The sequence below is a fragment of the Melanerpes formicivorus genome, unplaced genomic scaffold (assembly GCF_026170545.1).
Source record: "Melanerpes formicivorus ecotype bairdi unplaced genomic scaffold, bMelFor1.0.p_v2 SCAF_151, whole genome shotgun sequence".
Taxonomy (NCBI): domain Eukaryota; kingdom Metazoa; phylum Chordata; class Aves; order Piciformes; family Picidae; genus Melanerpes; species Melanerpes formicivorus.
The window spans coordinates 590,214-604,958 of NW_027142503.1; the positions used below are offsets into that span (position 1 = coordinate 590,214).

General features: G+C 41.6%; 1 protein-coding gene across 1 annotated transcript in view; it reads right to left on the minus strand.

Annotated features, from left to right (window-relative positions):
• Window positions 1-13,176, minus strand: part of DAAM2 (dishevelled associated activator of morphogenesis 2) — a 245,122-nt gene extending 231,946 nt beyond the window's left edge. Inside the window, exon 1 of the mRNA XM_068168667.1 lies at window positions 13,111-13,176. The gene's annotated coding sequence lies outside the window, so the exon portion shown is untranslated. The remainder of the gene's footprint in view (window positions 1-13,110) is intronic.
• Window positions 13,177-14,745: the final 1,569 nt, after the last annotated feature.

The window sequence follows — 14,745 nt, forward strand, 5'->3', positions numbered from 1 at the left end:
GAAAAGAGAAGAGAAGAAAAGAGAAGAGAAGAAAAGAGAAGAGAAGAAAAGAGAAGAGAAGAAAAGAGAAGAGAAGAAAAGAAAAGAGAAGAAAAGAAAAGAGAAGAAAAGAAAAGAGAAGAAAAGAAAAGAAAAGAAAAGAAAAGAAAAGAAAAGAAAAGAAAAGAAAAGAAAAGAAAAGAAAAGAAAAGAAAAGAAAAGAAAAGAAAAGAAAAGAAAAGAAAAGAAAAGAAAAGAAAAGAAAAGAAAAGAAAAGAAAAGAAAAGAAAAGAAAAGAAAAGAAAAGAAAAGAAAAGAAAAGAAAAGAAAAGAAAAGAAAAGAAAAGAAAAGAAAAGAAAAGAAAAGAAAAGAAAAGAAAAGAAAAGCCTTACAGGTCAAAGCTAAAATCTGCTACAACTGAAGGGTTTTGTGTGACATCATAAACCATATAGATCTTGAATACAAGTGAAGAATCCACAGCTAACAAATATTTTTGTAAAGGTGGTCCTTTGATTGGCCCAGTGTGACACAACTCTCAGTCACAGACTGGGTGGGGTCCAAGGCACCTTCCACATTAACATTTTTTTGGATGAGGGCAGTTTATTAATGGTCTTTGTGGAGTCAGAAAGAAGCAGCCAGAAGACAGAGAGAAACCACTAATCAAAGACAGCTATATTGGTGTCCCATTCTTAGTATACCTAATAAGTATGTGAACTATACATTTTATTAAATCAGGTAAAAATGACTATAATTGTTATTTCATTCTCTTAATTATGTTTCCTAATAGTCTAGACTCTTGAATCCTTTCCTCAAAGATGACTAGTTTAGTGTTCAAAAGGATTGTGGAACACAGGCAAGAAATTCAGATATATAATATCAAAATCCTCAGATTTTAATATTGAACCCAGATCAAAATTGATAAATGTTTTTAAACGATGTTTTTAAACTGCTTGTATATGCTTTGATATCCCATCCAAGTATTAAGCAAGGTGGAGGTTGCTCAGCTTTTGGAACCTGTGAAGTCTGAAGCCTATAATTATTAGCCTATCCAGCAGCATAGCTTCCATCTACGACTCATTTGTTTCCCTGAGTTAATAAAACTCTGCCTTACCTTCAATGCTTGCATTCACAATAGATAATACTTGGCTCAGCAAAATTAAGCAAAGCAGACTGGCCAAGAGGCCTCTTAGTCAGCTCTGATGGATTTTCCAGGAGAGGACTTCCAATAGCTGATGCAGTTCAAGCAAAACAAAACAAAAATCATAAAATACTAATAACCATGCAGATTTTTTGATGCACCATCAATGAAACAGAAGTGTAAAAAAAAATCCTCCAACTGACACCAAATAGCAATAAGAAAATGGATGGTCTGTGTTGGCCCAGTGGTTCAATGCGTTGAGGGCTACTTAGGCCCATATTAGATTTTCAGGACTATCATACTCCTCTGCTGGATAAAAAAATCAAGGTGAAAAGAAAGAAAACAACTGTTACTGTATGGGTAGAGAGTACATAGTTTTAAAAATAAAAAAGCTAGCAAAACAAACAAACAAGAAAAAAAACACCTAGAAGAGGAAGAGAGAGGAAGTGGAAAGAGTTCAGTTGTAAGGGACCTACAATGATCACATAGTCCAATTGCTTGAATAGAATAGAATAGAATAGAATAGAATAGAATAGAATAGAATAGAATAGAATAGAATAGAATTAACCAGGTTGGAAGAGACCTTTGAGATCATCGAGTCCAACCTATCATCCAACACCATCTAATAAACTAAACCATGGCACCAAGCACCCCAGCCAGTCTCTTCCTAAACACCTCCAGTGATGGTGACTCCACCACATTCCAATGACCAATCACTCCTTCTAGGATGAACTTCTTCCTAACATCCAGCCTAAACTTCTCCTGGCACAGCTTGAGACTGTGTCCTCTTGTTCTGGTGCTGGCCACCCGGGAGAAGAGACCAACCCCCACCTGGCTACAACCTCCCTTCAGGTAGTTGTAGACAGCAATAAGGTCTCCTCTGAGCCTCCTCTTCTGTAGTGCTCTCCAATCATGCAGTTCAGGTAATCTGCAGAAGGCAGACTTAGGTTGTCCTCTCTCCCTGCTGCAATCAACTACATCCAAAATATCTGGAGAGAGAATGACATCTGACACAGCCATGGTAAAAATGACCCAAACTAGAAGTGCCACCTCTGAGGGTGTGGGAAAGTCTGCAAACAAATCACTAGGTGTGTCAGATACAGATGCCAACAGAACACAGTCATTACTCTGTCTCTGCTCAATGAATATGTAAAAGAACCTATGTGCAATGACCACAGAACAAACTCAACTCTGAGCACATTTGCTTAGGGGTGGTACAACATTCACTGTGATGCTAAAAGTTCATGGGACACTCAGGACATAACTGAAGTACAGAGATACTAAGCAAATGTAACATAGCATCTTATTCTACACAAAGACTTTAAGACTTTTTACGGTATTTCGAAGTATTGCAGAACCAGGAAAACTGCTTTTTGACAATTATGAGTGATGTTCTCAGGGAGCTTTGGTCTGGCTACAGGGACCAATATTCCCCACCCTAATAACATCACAAGATGCAGTATGCATGGTCCATATCAAATGGCAAAAGCAGGCTCTAGAAACAAGCCTCCAAAAAGCTGGGGAGAACTTCAGCTTTAGAAAAACCAAACAACAAATACAGAAACCTAGAGATCTCATTGGGTTAAGGTAACAGAGTCTAAATGGGAAACCTAGAAAACAAAGCTTATACATGCAGCCTGGGCTGTTGCACTACAAACAAGCAGGTAGTTAGGTAAGTAGATAGGTAGAGGGGACCAGAGAGAGAGAATATATCGGAAAGCACATACCCTAAGCCATACAAACAGTTCATTAACCTGCGGAAGCAAGCCCAATTTCTCATCAAAGAGTATTTCGAATTACTCTGGAGGTGTTGCCCCCAGGCCTGGCACCAAAGTGTCCAGCTCCCTCTAGCTTCTTTGTGAAATAAGTTGATTCCTGAAAGAGCTAAAGAATCCCAAGAGACCATTACTAATGAGTGCTCAAAGGAAAAAAATGAAGGTTCCTTATCTCTCTCCATCACTGTGTAACCACTCTGTATTGAGTACCCAGAACTGAGCAGTGTTCCTAGTGCTGTTTCATCATAGCTCAGAGACATATTTCCTCAGCAGGCTGTTTGGATCAAAGACTTAAGGCAGTATCCCTTAAAGAAAAGGCAAGGCAAAACACAGTTTTTTTTTTCACTGTCAGCTTCCATTTTAACTTGCTGCACTCCCACATGTCACCAGAGCCTGTAGGGTGGGTGGTCAGCTGTTTTCTGTGTCACGTGTATTCATGGGTGTATGGACTAGAAGGTCATCACATCCTGTTCCCTAGATTCATAGACAAATACATAATAGACACATAGTCCAGCTAACTCCACAGCACATTTATTCCAGTACTGCCATACATTAACATAAGGCTTTTCCAGTGGCTGGTGGGAAGCAGAATTAGATAAAGCTTTCCAGTCTGAAGTGAGGCAGCAATCTTCACTCCTCGTTTAAAGCAGTTGACAATGACGAATTATGTATTTCATTGCACAGAGGTATAACACAGCCCCCATGACCTCTGATATATGATTCTAGAGATCAGTTTAGTTCACCTTTATCTGAATACCTATGATCTCTGGGAAAAAACACATACAGCTATAGATAACACTTTTTCTATCAAAGTCAGAACAAAACAAGGTATTGATATGCATGTAATCTGAATTGCATGTTGATATATCTGGCTATAACTGAGGCTGGTAACTGAGAAAAATATTCTCAAGTGTCATTCTTAAACTGCTTTTTTATTAAAAGTACAGTGATACCACAAAAAAGTTAGTGTGATATCTTAGGTAAATTCTATCTTCTATTCACAAGTATTTTCTTAGATAAGGCTCCCACTTCACTGTAACTTAGCTACACTAACAGATGTGTAAATCAGAAAGGCTATGTGCCTCTGGAGATATCCTAATGGATGTGAACATACTAAACATCATCACTGTAAGTAAGCAGGGGATGAGGCAGTGAAGAGTTGCTTGCTAAATTTTGCCTCTGTTTAAACATAAAATATGTCATGAAGAGCACAGTAGGACATTCATAGCTTAACACATGTTCCCCAGTAGGTACATGAAGCTCTTCTAGATAAGCCCAGACACAGCTGGAAAACAATTCATGGGTCCCCCAAGGAAAACTTCACCTAGTCAGAAATTGCATCTGTTTTTCTCCCTATAACTTAGTAATGGTGAGTGCCAAAGACTTTCACACAGACTGCTTGAATCCTGCTGACGATGAAAGGCTAAGGTCAAGCTTTGTACTTCTGTCATTGGCAACACATTTCAGGGCCTCTACAACAGAGCCAGAGAGATTCAGTCATTGGGATGTCTGACCCACAGGGCAGTAAAAGTATGAAACAAGCAATGAGGGCAAGTTCATATCTCAGTAGGGCACAGTTGGAAGACAGTTCATATTGGCAGAGTACTAGCATGGTTATTACTCTATCCCTGCATAACAGTGCAGGAGGATGCTGACAGATCAGAGCACAGGCGAGAACAAAACCAACTGTCTCTCTGTGCATTCAGCTGTTAGAAACATAGTTTAATTGGTTCCTGCTGTATATGTGGCTGCAAAAGTAGCAAAGGACTGAGGTCCCCTTGTGTTTGGTCAAGATCTTGCTTTCTTTCATCTGTTGTGCAGATGCTGAAGGGGTCGCCTGCCTGGAGGGGGTCAGGATTCTGCCAAATGGATTTAAGCAGGGTACTCACAGTTCAGACATCCCTGCTTAATGGTCAGTGACTCAGTGAGAAAACCATGGCTGTCTGCACTGGTGGATCGTCCCATTCCTCACAATGTTTGTAAAGACGAATGATATCTTAGCAAACCTTCTGTACAGATGTATGCTGTCTAATCTATCAAATAAACCCATTTGATGTCGCTAGGGCAGATCTCTTGCAATCATTACCAGCAGTACCTAAGTTTCACACTCTCAGTGTAGGCTAAAACCTAAATAAAGGGTGAATGGTAGGAAGAAGAACTGGGGATTAAAACTAGAGGTTCTGGGAAGCCAGAAAACAGATATGGGGGAGGGAGAAAAGCAGGGGAGAAGTACCTACTCTGCAGTAGGGTGATATAGTGCATTCTGGGGGAAGTATGATTTTGGTGAATCACTTCAAAGGACATGAAGATAGCTAAAAAAAATGGGTCTGTAACCTACCTGCAGCAGGAGTGTTTATATTATACTACAGACTCCCATCAGGTTGCAAGTATCTGAGAAAGCTGAGTCTCAGTTTCCCAAAATGGCAAATCCATTACGATTTGCAAAGTGCTGGAAAATTTCCAAATGTGCCTTATCCTCACATATTTGTATAATGCATGAGTGCAGACAACAAAATATTCTCATCATTTATATCTTAATGGTTAAATAGGAACAGTCCACTGAGCTTGTCCAAGCTCCATCAGAAACAATCTGGCTAACAAGCATACAGTACCCACAGTATTCAGGGTTTGCTCTTAAACCAATGGAAACTACAGAACCTACTGTGTTGAGGGCTGATGATTTATTGACTTATTTATTGATTTATTTTTCAGAGGGACTGGACTGTTGTAACACTCTTGGGGGGAAAATAGCTTCATGTTTGAGGAAAATCACATTAGTATGTCTATAAGCTTTCAGGAAACTTGTACACACAGATCAGCAGAGGCAAGGGTGCTTATACAGCTAAATGGTAGTTTCATTCCTTCTTGAAAATTGTGTTTCTTTCAACCTGACATGGAAGGGAGCAGAACTGGCAGGCCGATGCATAGCAACATGCAACAAAAAGTTGCCACTGTAATCCACTTTTGAACTGGGGAACACGAAGATATGCTGCTCAATTTTTTCACTGATGGAAAGACAGAGAAAGTGCTAAAACATGAGGGTATCGTTTCTTCATGTGCATTCCTTACACTTAGAGGACTCTAAAATGTGAATATGTTTCTGGAGGTTTGTGATGCACCTGGTCAGGTTCCATAGCCCACATCTTACAGACATGACTGGTTCTAACTCATAGAACAGCTGAAACATCACAGTCTTTTCTCCCATGAAGACCACAGGAAGACAAAAATCTAAACCAGTACCCTATCTCCAAGCAAGGGTCAGCTGTAGATGGTTAGAGAAAACTTATATAAAAATACCATATATAGTCTGATCGCCCCCTGCTCAATATCAAGTTTAATAGGTACCAGAGGACTCATCCTTCATTTTTTTTTTGTATCTTCCCACAGCTTTGTCATGGGAGAAGAGAATCTTGCCATGTGATATTAACCCCTTGAGAAGTAACCTTGCATGACTTTTCACAGTGATATTCAACCTGGCTTGTGCTCCTTGGCAGAAATGTTCCTTCTCCCTTTTACAGTAGCATAGCATAGCATAGCATAGCATAGCATTGAATAGAATAGAATAGAATTAACCAGGTTGAAAGAGACATTCAAGATCAACACATCCAAACAATCATCCAACACAATCTAATCAACTAAACCATGAAACCAAACACCATATCAAGTCTCCTCCCTAAACACCTCCAATGATGGTGACTTCATCACCTCCCCAGGCAGCACATTCCAATGGCCAATCACTCTTTCTGTGAAGAATTTCTTTCTAAAATCCAGTCTGAACCTCCCCTGGAACAGCTTGAGACTGTGTCCTCCTGTTCTGGTGCTGGTTGCCTGGGAGAAGAGACCAGTCTCCACCTTTCTGCAACCTCCCTTCAGGTAGTTGTAGAGAGCAATAGGTCTGCCCTGAGGCTCCTCTTCTCCAGGCTAAACAATCCCAGCTCCCTCAGCCTCTCCTCATAGGGTTCCAACCCCCTCACCAACTTTGTTGCCCTTCTCTGGACACGTTCCAGCAAATACTTAATTTATGAAAATAACCTGGGAACACATCCTCAGATCAGATTTTAAAAAGTTAAATTGGACCTGAGTACTTTCTTTAAGGATGAAAATAGCGCTGTGTAAATTTCCATCTCTTAAGACTTCATGACTCATTAATTCAATCATTTAAGCAGCTAAAAACATTGACTGTCCAACCAGGAAACAAAGTATAAAGCCCCCAAAATCAGTCTTTTTCACTGTCTTGAATAATAAAAGCCATAACAGTAAAAGTTAATCCATGTTTATGACTCCTTAAAAAAAAGTAATATACAAAGGAGACAGAATAAGGTTGTTTGGTCTCATATTGTCTCCAATTCAAAGAAGAGCTGGGCTGGCACATACATTGCCTGAATTTAAGTCATTGTGGAACAGAGTGAAGAGAAAAATACTCTTCACCAAAAGCAAATGTGATCTTCAAAACTTATGATCAGAAATATCAAGTTCAGTGATGATTACTTTGAAGTTAACAAGACTAGGAAGTGAGCAATCGTTATTCAGGGAGAGGGCCCAATCCTCTCTCGCAGCCAAAGTTTTTCTCAGTTCCTCAAGGCTACCTCTATTTCCATTTTCACCCAGTCTAAACACATCCTTCTGATAATAATAATAATAATAATAATAATAATAATAATAATAATAATAATAATAATAATAATACAAACCAGGTTGGAAGAGACCTTCTCCAGCTTCCACTACTTAAATTCCAGCAAACCTTCTGATTGCCTCCCTTTTCCATCTACTTTCTTCATTCCACTTTAAGTCTCTCTAATTCCTCATTCAGGGAAACCTTATCATTGGTATAAGCCTGCCTTACTCTCAGAATAACTTTCCTATTAACACCAAAAACCATGAGCTTTTCCTGATCAGATTTCTTACTCCACGTTGCCTCAAATCTAGAAAACTTCTGCCATTTGAAGACTTTGTCTGGCACCATAGAGATCACCAGAGAGGCCAAAATTTCAAGTGTTGAAATACTGTGTGGAAAACTGAAAATATAAATCGAACATGGAACATGAACCTAGGGCAACATACAAACCAGACACAAAACCAACAGGAGGGAAAAGCTTGCTTCACCATCATCAGGTACAGATTTAACACATAGCAGAAAGAAAGCTTGAGGATGTAAAACTAAGAGCTTTGTTCAATGTGTGATGCATTCGTGGGCATGTGGCTGTGTGGTTCTCAGCAAATCCAAGCTGGGTACACCCTGGACATGTCAAGAAAAACAGAACATGAGTACTGGACTGACATATCAAACCTCATGGGAGCTGCCAGCGGCTTGGGACACATTCCTCTGTGACTTCTACTGCTATATAACAGCAGTAGCGCCATAGACCTTCATAAAGATGCACGGCTCTAAAAAGTATCTGAGAAGAATCAAATCCACTGTGTAGATCTGCCTGAGGCAGCTGGCCAACATTTCAAAAGCAGCTTATAATTTTGGCTGTCTCAATTTTTGAGTGTCTTGGTGCCTTAACAAGACACTAAAAATAAAGAGCCAAAATTACAGGTTACTTTGCAAAACTTGGGCCTCAGTTTCTCTGGACCAAATTCTGATTCTACTTGAACTTACTTGTAATTGAAGCCCAGAATAAGTTTCTTGAACAATATAGAGCTATGAAAAACTTTCTCTTGTATAGGTGAGAACACACTTGCACTGTCTGTGCCTCAGGTCATTGATAACCATTCTGATGACACCAGGCCTAATCCTCAGATGGCATATATTTGTCATAGCTACTCTGGAGCCCCCATGCCTATTCCCCTCCACCCAGGGAGGTGGTGGAGTCATCATCACTGGAGGTGGTTAGGAAGAGACTAGATGGGGTGCTTGGTGCCATGGTTTATTTGATTAGATAGTGCTGGATGATAGATTAGACTTGATCTCAAAGGTCTCTTCCAACTTGGTTAATTCTATTGTATTGAATTCTATTCTATTCTATTCTATTCTATTCTATTCTATTCTATTCTATTCTATTCTATTCTATTCTATTCTATTCTATTCTATTCTATTCTATTTGCAGTGGCTGAAAATCCAACCCAATAAATCTGATTTAACTGATTTACATAGCATTATGAAACTTAATACCTACACAGAGATTGGAAGTCCTCCATGTGATAGCAATTCACAGTAATGCCAAACAGAAGTAATTTCACTCTTCAGTGGAATTTCAGAAAGATGAGAAATTAATTATATCTTCTGCATGCTAGTGTATATACTAAGCCCTGCTACTAGCAGCTCTCTGAAAATACCTCAGTTCAAAGGAGTGTGATATTAGGGAACACAACTGGCAAAACAGAAAAGTCATGAGGCACCATTCCCAACAAAAAGTGCAGGAAAATACACACAAACTCTTCCACCCAATGAAAATCAGAGCAGGCAGCTTTCTTTTAATTTAGGAACATGCTGTGATTGCCTGGGGGCTGCAGGGGCAGGGAAGATAGAGAAGGTCATATCTCCATAGGATTGACCCAGGTTTGAAAATTCACAGCAGTTAAAGTGCTGAGAGCCAAACCTCCCACGCATCCTTCCCCTAAATGTCAGGAAATGGTGTCCCCTGATTGCTCAATCACTAGGTCAGATGGCTGGTCTGGAGGGACCAGATGAGTTTCTGGGATTCCACTGGAGCTTGGGGGAATTTTATGTCAACTAAGACAGATGGAGCAAAACCAAACTATCTGGGAGATGCCTTCAAGATGCTGTTCAACTCTTGCTGTGCCTCCGTTCCAATAAAATGCTGTCAGTGCATGCCACATCTGGACTTGGTAAGAAAAAAATGTGCCACTGATTTCAGGCCATACGGAAAGATTTCCATCACACATAAGGAGCACAACTGAAAAAAACATCAGTGATAGCAGCAGACAAGTGAAATAGTGTGGTAAGCCCACTAGGATATCCAGAGAATTTGCTTACTCAGCTCTGTGAAACCATGAGACTGCACTTCCTAACATATAATACAGACTTCTAAAACCTCAGGGTTGCACTGTGACTGTCATAAGCTCCAAAAGGGAAGTTCTTTCTGTTTCACAAAGCAAAACTTTAAAGATACCTGCCCTGTCCGTATTGTGTCTGTTTCTTTTGCTTCCAGGGTCAGTGTCCATCAGCAGAAAAATGCAATTTCCTGGATGGTATAACCTCATCCAAATTGAAGGGTGCTGAATGATGACCTGTACATTCTTATGAGACACTACATTTGTCTCCTGTCAGATCAGTATCTCCTTTCCTATTCCTCCTCCAACCCCTTCACTTCAGTGTGCAACTTTACCATGACTACAATCTCACAAGAAACTTCCAGACTTGCAGATCCCCACAGGTAGTGTCACTAGTGGGATGTGGAGCTGGAGGACAGAGAGAGGAATGGTGAGACAGAAAGGAAGCAGTCAGCTCAATATGCCCCATTATTAAGGAGAATTATTTCCTCCTTAGTTCCTCTTCTCACTCTCACAGCTTTCAGCAGTTCTGTATGTCCCAGGTCCGTGTCACCCAATGCATTTTAAACTAACTGCTGGACCAGGTAAAAGAGGCTGAAGCTCTCAGACATTTGTCATGGCTGTGACAGCTCTCAAGCTTTTATTGAGGCATGTATTTTTCTAACAAGTTACTGTATTTCTTGTAGAACCTTTTTTCTTTGACATTGCCAGCTGATATGGTCAGGCTGCTCCTAAGAATATAATGCAGCTTTTTGGAAAAGGACCTGATAGGCTACTGGAAACAAAACCTAATAGGAAGTAAATGAGGGAGAGGAAAAGGATTCTGATATGTCATGGTAAAGCAGTCCAGATCTCAAACAGATTCCTTACAAGTCTGGAGGCTTCACTTCCAAAGTACAGCCCTGCAACATCTGGCTCTAACTCATGATCCCTTACATACACAGTGACTACAACTGCTTTTTCCCCAGCTCAGCACAGCTTGCTTTAGATGGCATAGCATGGCATTCCCTAGTAGGGATTAGGCCTTGAGCTACAGGCTGGGGACAGAGTGGCTGGAGAGTTGCCAAACAGAGAAGGACCTGGGGGTGCTGATTGACAGCTGCCTGAACATGAGCCTGCAGTGTGCCCAGGTGGCCAAGAAGGCCAATGGCATCCTGGCCTGCATTAGGAATAGTGTGGCCAACAGGAGCAGGGAAGTCATTGTGCCCTTGTACTCTGCATTGGTTAGGCCACACCTTGAGTCCTGTGTCCAGTTCTGGGCCCCTCAGTTTAGAAAGGACATCGAGACACTTGAACATGTCCAGAGAAGAGCAACAAGGCTGGGGAGAGGCCTTGAGCACAAGCACTACGGGGAGAGGCTGAGTGAGCTGGGATTGTTTAGCTTGGAGAAGAGAAGGCTCAGGGGAGACCTTATTGATGTCTACAACTACCTGAAGGGTGGTTGTAGGCAGGAGGGGTTGGTCTCTTCTCCCAGGCAACCGGCACCAGAACAAGAGGACACAGTCTCAAGCTGCACCAGGGGAAGTTTAGGCTCGAGGTGAGGAGAAAGTTCTTCACTGAGAGAGCCATTTGTCATTGGAATGTGCTGCCTGGGGAGGTGGTGGAGTCACCATCTCTGGAGGTGTTCAGGAGGGGATTGGATGTGGCACTTGGTGCCATGGTCTAGTCATGAGGTCTGTGGTGACAGCTTGGACTTGATGATCTTTGAGGTCTCTTCCAACCTTGGTGATACTGTGATACTGTGATCTTGCTCAGTAAAGGTTCCCTCCATTATGTTAGATAGCACAGTGGTTACATCAACCTGCAGCTGCTTTCAGCACAGCTAGCTAGACTTGCTCAGTATCATTTTGCAGGCAAGATACCTTCAAAACTCTCCCCTCCCAATGTTCACCTTTCCTCCTTTACTTCCTTCTCCCTGCCTCAGCAATCCACTTTGCCACCCTCAAAAGGAAAAGCATTCACAGACTTATTCCATTACCAAAGCAACTCAGCCCAGGAAGCACTGACTCTCAACAGTCTTTCTTGTGACTGCTTGTTGGCTGGAGCTAATTACTAACAGCACAGTGCACTTTATTGTGCAATTCACATAGCTCCTGCTTCTCAACACAGCTTTGTGTTCATGTTCAAGGGCATCATCTCTCCTCCAAGCAACTGCACAGACCAACCCACCCTCTCAGTGTCAAAGCTTTCAAAACTTTCAAGTGCTAGCTAAATATGTCCACTTCACACAGGAGGTCTCAAAGTCTTCTACCCACATGGGGATATGAGCTATCCCAGGTCTCGTTAGAGAAGATGACAATTAAGAGGTCAGCTGCTTGTATAGTTCTCCCCAGAACTTCTCCATCTCTACTCAGAGAAAGAAGGAGGGACATCCAAGGTGTCCTGGGGCAGGTAAGGTGAATTACATGAACACAACACTGAATTTTCATTTTAAATTAATCCACCTGAGTACTGAAAACATAATTTTCTTATTGATTAGGCTTGGGTAAAAAAAAAAATTTAAAAAATTTAAGAATCTCTAGCATTCCTTGGGATTTGCACCATGTACCAGTGCAATATCTCTGTGCATCTTTCAGAGGGAGATTCTCCTCGTAGTAGCTACCTTCTTTATGTATGACCCTGTTACAGCTAGGTTTTGGATATCAGAGATGCCTCCTTCCTCTGCAAAAGCAGTAAGTTCTTTGATGAGCCCTTAGTATATAGTATGGGCTAAAGGTGCTAAATTTGTCAGATTTAGCAAGCAATACTCCATATTTGTGTTAAAATCTATCATTGTCAGTATATTACCTGTCATCCACATAAAAACAGAGGAATTTCTTGCTGCACAATATGACAAGAGAGAGACTAAAGAGTTAAAAAATAAATCCTGCATTGTGGAGTTGCCTAAGGAAGTTGTGTTTTGCCTAGGGCTTATCTGGGATTTTGCTGTCCTGCTACCAGAATATAAAGGAGTTGAATTTCAGTTAATTTAGTAGTCTTCCAAATATACTTCTTCCCTCTCTGTCCTTCAACCCCACTCATCCCCTGTCACCCAATCCACACACAGATGAGTGCAAAAACCTGCACTGTCAGCCCCTCTGCATACCTTTGGGAAAAGCAATCAAGCTAAACCTGATTCCTATGTGCCGCCAAGCTGGCTTCAGAATACTTCACATGAGAAAAAAAGAATAAAATAAATTAAAGGCAAGTGGTATTTGCAGAGATTTGCTCTTCAAAACAGTCAAAAACACAAGAAGATTTGCTGCTGCAGCTGAACTTACACTGTAGGGCCCACGTCTCTGTGCGGTTCCTCCCTTTTCTGCAGTCCTGTAATCCACACAGAGAAATGCCTGTGCTGCTCCTCTGGCTGCCAGTGCTGTTGTAGTGAGACTGGAACTGCTGCTGTGTTCACTTTCAGACCAGCCTCTCTCACCAAATCCTCTGACGTCAGACAGCCTGTAAGAGGTATTTATGGAATGAACAATCTAAAAGTTTCTCTAGGTAGAGCACAGACTGCAGTTTTCCCAGATTTGTAATTTTTACACTTTTGGATAGAAAAAAACCTCCAATGGGGGTCAGGGAGGAAATGGTGGGAAACTACAGATGTGGTTGTATAAGTCCATGGCAAGAGACAATCCCTGTACTTTTCTGCCCGTGGTGTATTATGTCCACACCCAGGATGTAACTATCTGTCATGAAAGTCTCCATTTGGAAAGCTGTATTTTCCAGTCTCTCAGCTCTGCCTGAGCAGTGTTTGAATCAAGCAAAGAGGTCTCTCACACACACACACACACACACACACACACGTAGCCCACAGCCCTCTGCTGTGTCCAGGCTTTGACTGGATTTAACTAAAACATGAGTGAAGCAGACCTTCCAAGCATCTTGTCCGCATCATCTTTTAGTTTTGCACTGAACCCTTCCAGCTGGAATGTTTTCTCAAGCATGTGGGCCAGCTTCTTTGCTAACTTCAAAATACCTTCTAGAAGTGCCTCATGTCAGATGAATACCAGCTCAGAAAATTCATTTAATCTTTGATCTTTTTTATGCCCTGCTTATTTCATAGAATCATTTTGGTTGGAAAAGACTCTTAACACCACCAAGTCCAACCATTATCTAACTCTATCAAGTCTGATGCTAAACCACATCCCTTAGCACCCCATCACCCACCTGCCTGGGGAGCCTATTCCAGTGTTTGAGAATCCTTTCAGTCAAGGAGTTTCTTCTAATATCCAATCTAACCCTCCCCTGGTGCTCCTGAGATAATTTCCTCTCATCCTATCAATCATTACTAGGAAGAAGAAACCAACCCCTACCTTGCTGCAACCTCTTTTCAGGTAGTTATAGAGAGTGATAAGCTGTCCCTTCAGCCTCCTTTTCTCCAGACTAAGCAATCCCAGTTCCCTCATCTTCTTAGGACCTGTTCTCCAGACCCTTCATCAGCTTCATTGGCTTTCTCTGGACACTCTTCAGGACCTCAATGTCTCTCATATAGTGAGGGCCCAAAAACAGAAACCAGTCCTCGAGGTGTGGCCTCATCACTACTGAGTACAAGGGGACAATCACATCCCTGCTCCTGCTTGTCACACTACTCCTGATACAGGCCAGGATGCTCTTGGCCTTCTTGGCCACCTAGGCTCACTGCTGGCTCATGTTGAGCCATCTGTTGATGAACAACTACAGGTCTTTCTCTGCTTGGCAGCTTTCCAGCCACTCTTATCCAAGTCTGTAGCACTGCATGGGGTTGTTGTGAACCAAGTTCAGGACCCAGCACTTGGCCTTGTTGAACCTCATACAACTGGCCTTGGCCCATCGATCCAGCCTGTCCAGGTCCCTCTGCAGAACTTTCCTACCCTAAAACAGATCAACACTCCCTCCCAGCCTAATGTCATCTGCACAAATTCCCTTGTCCAGAT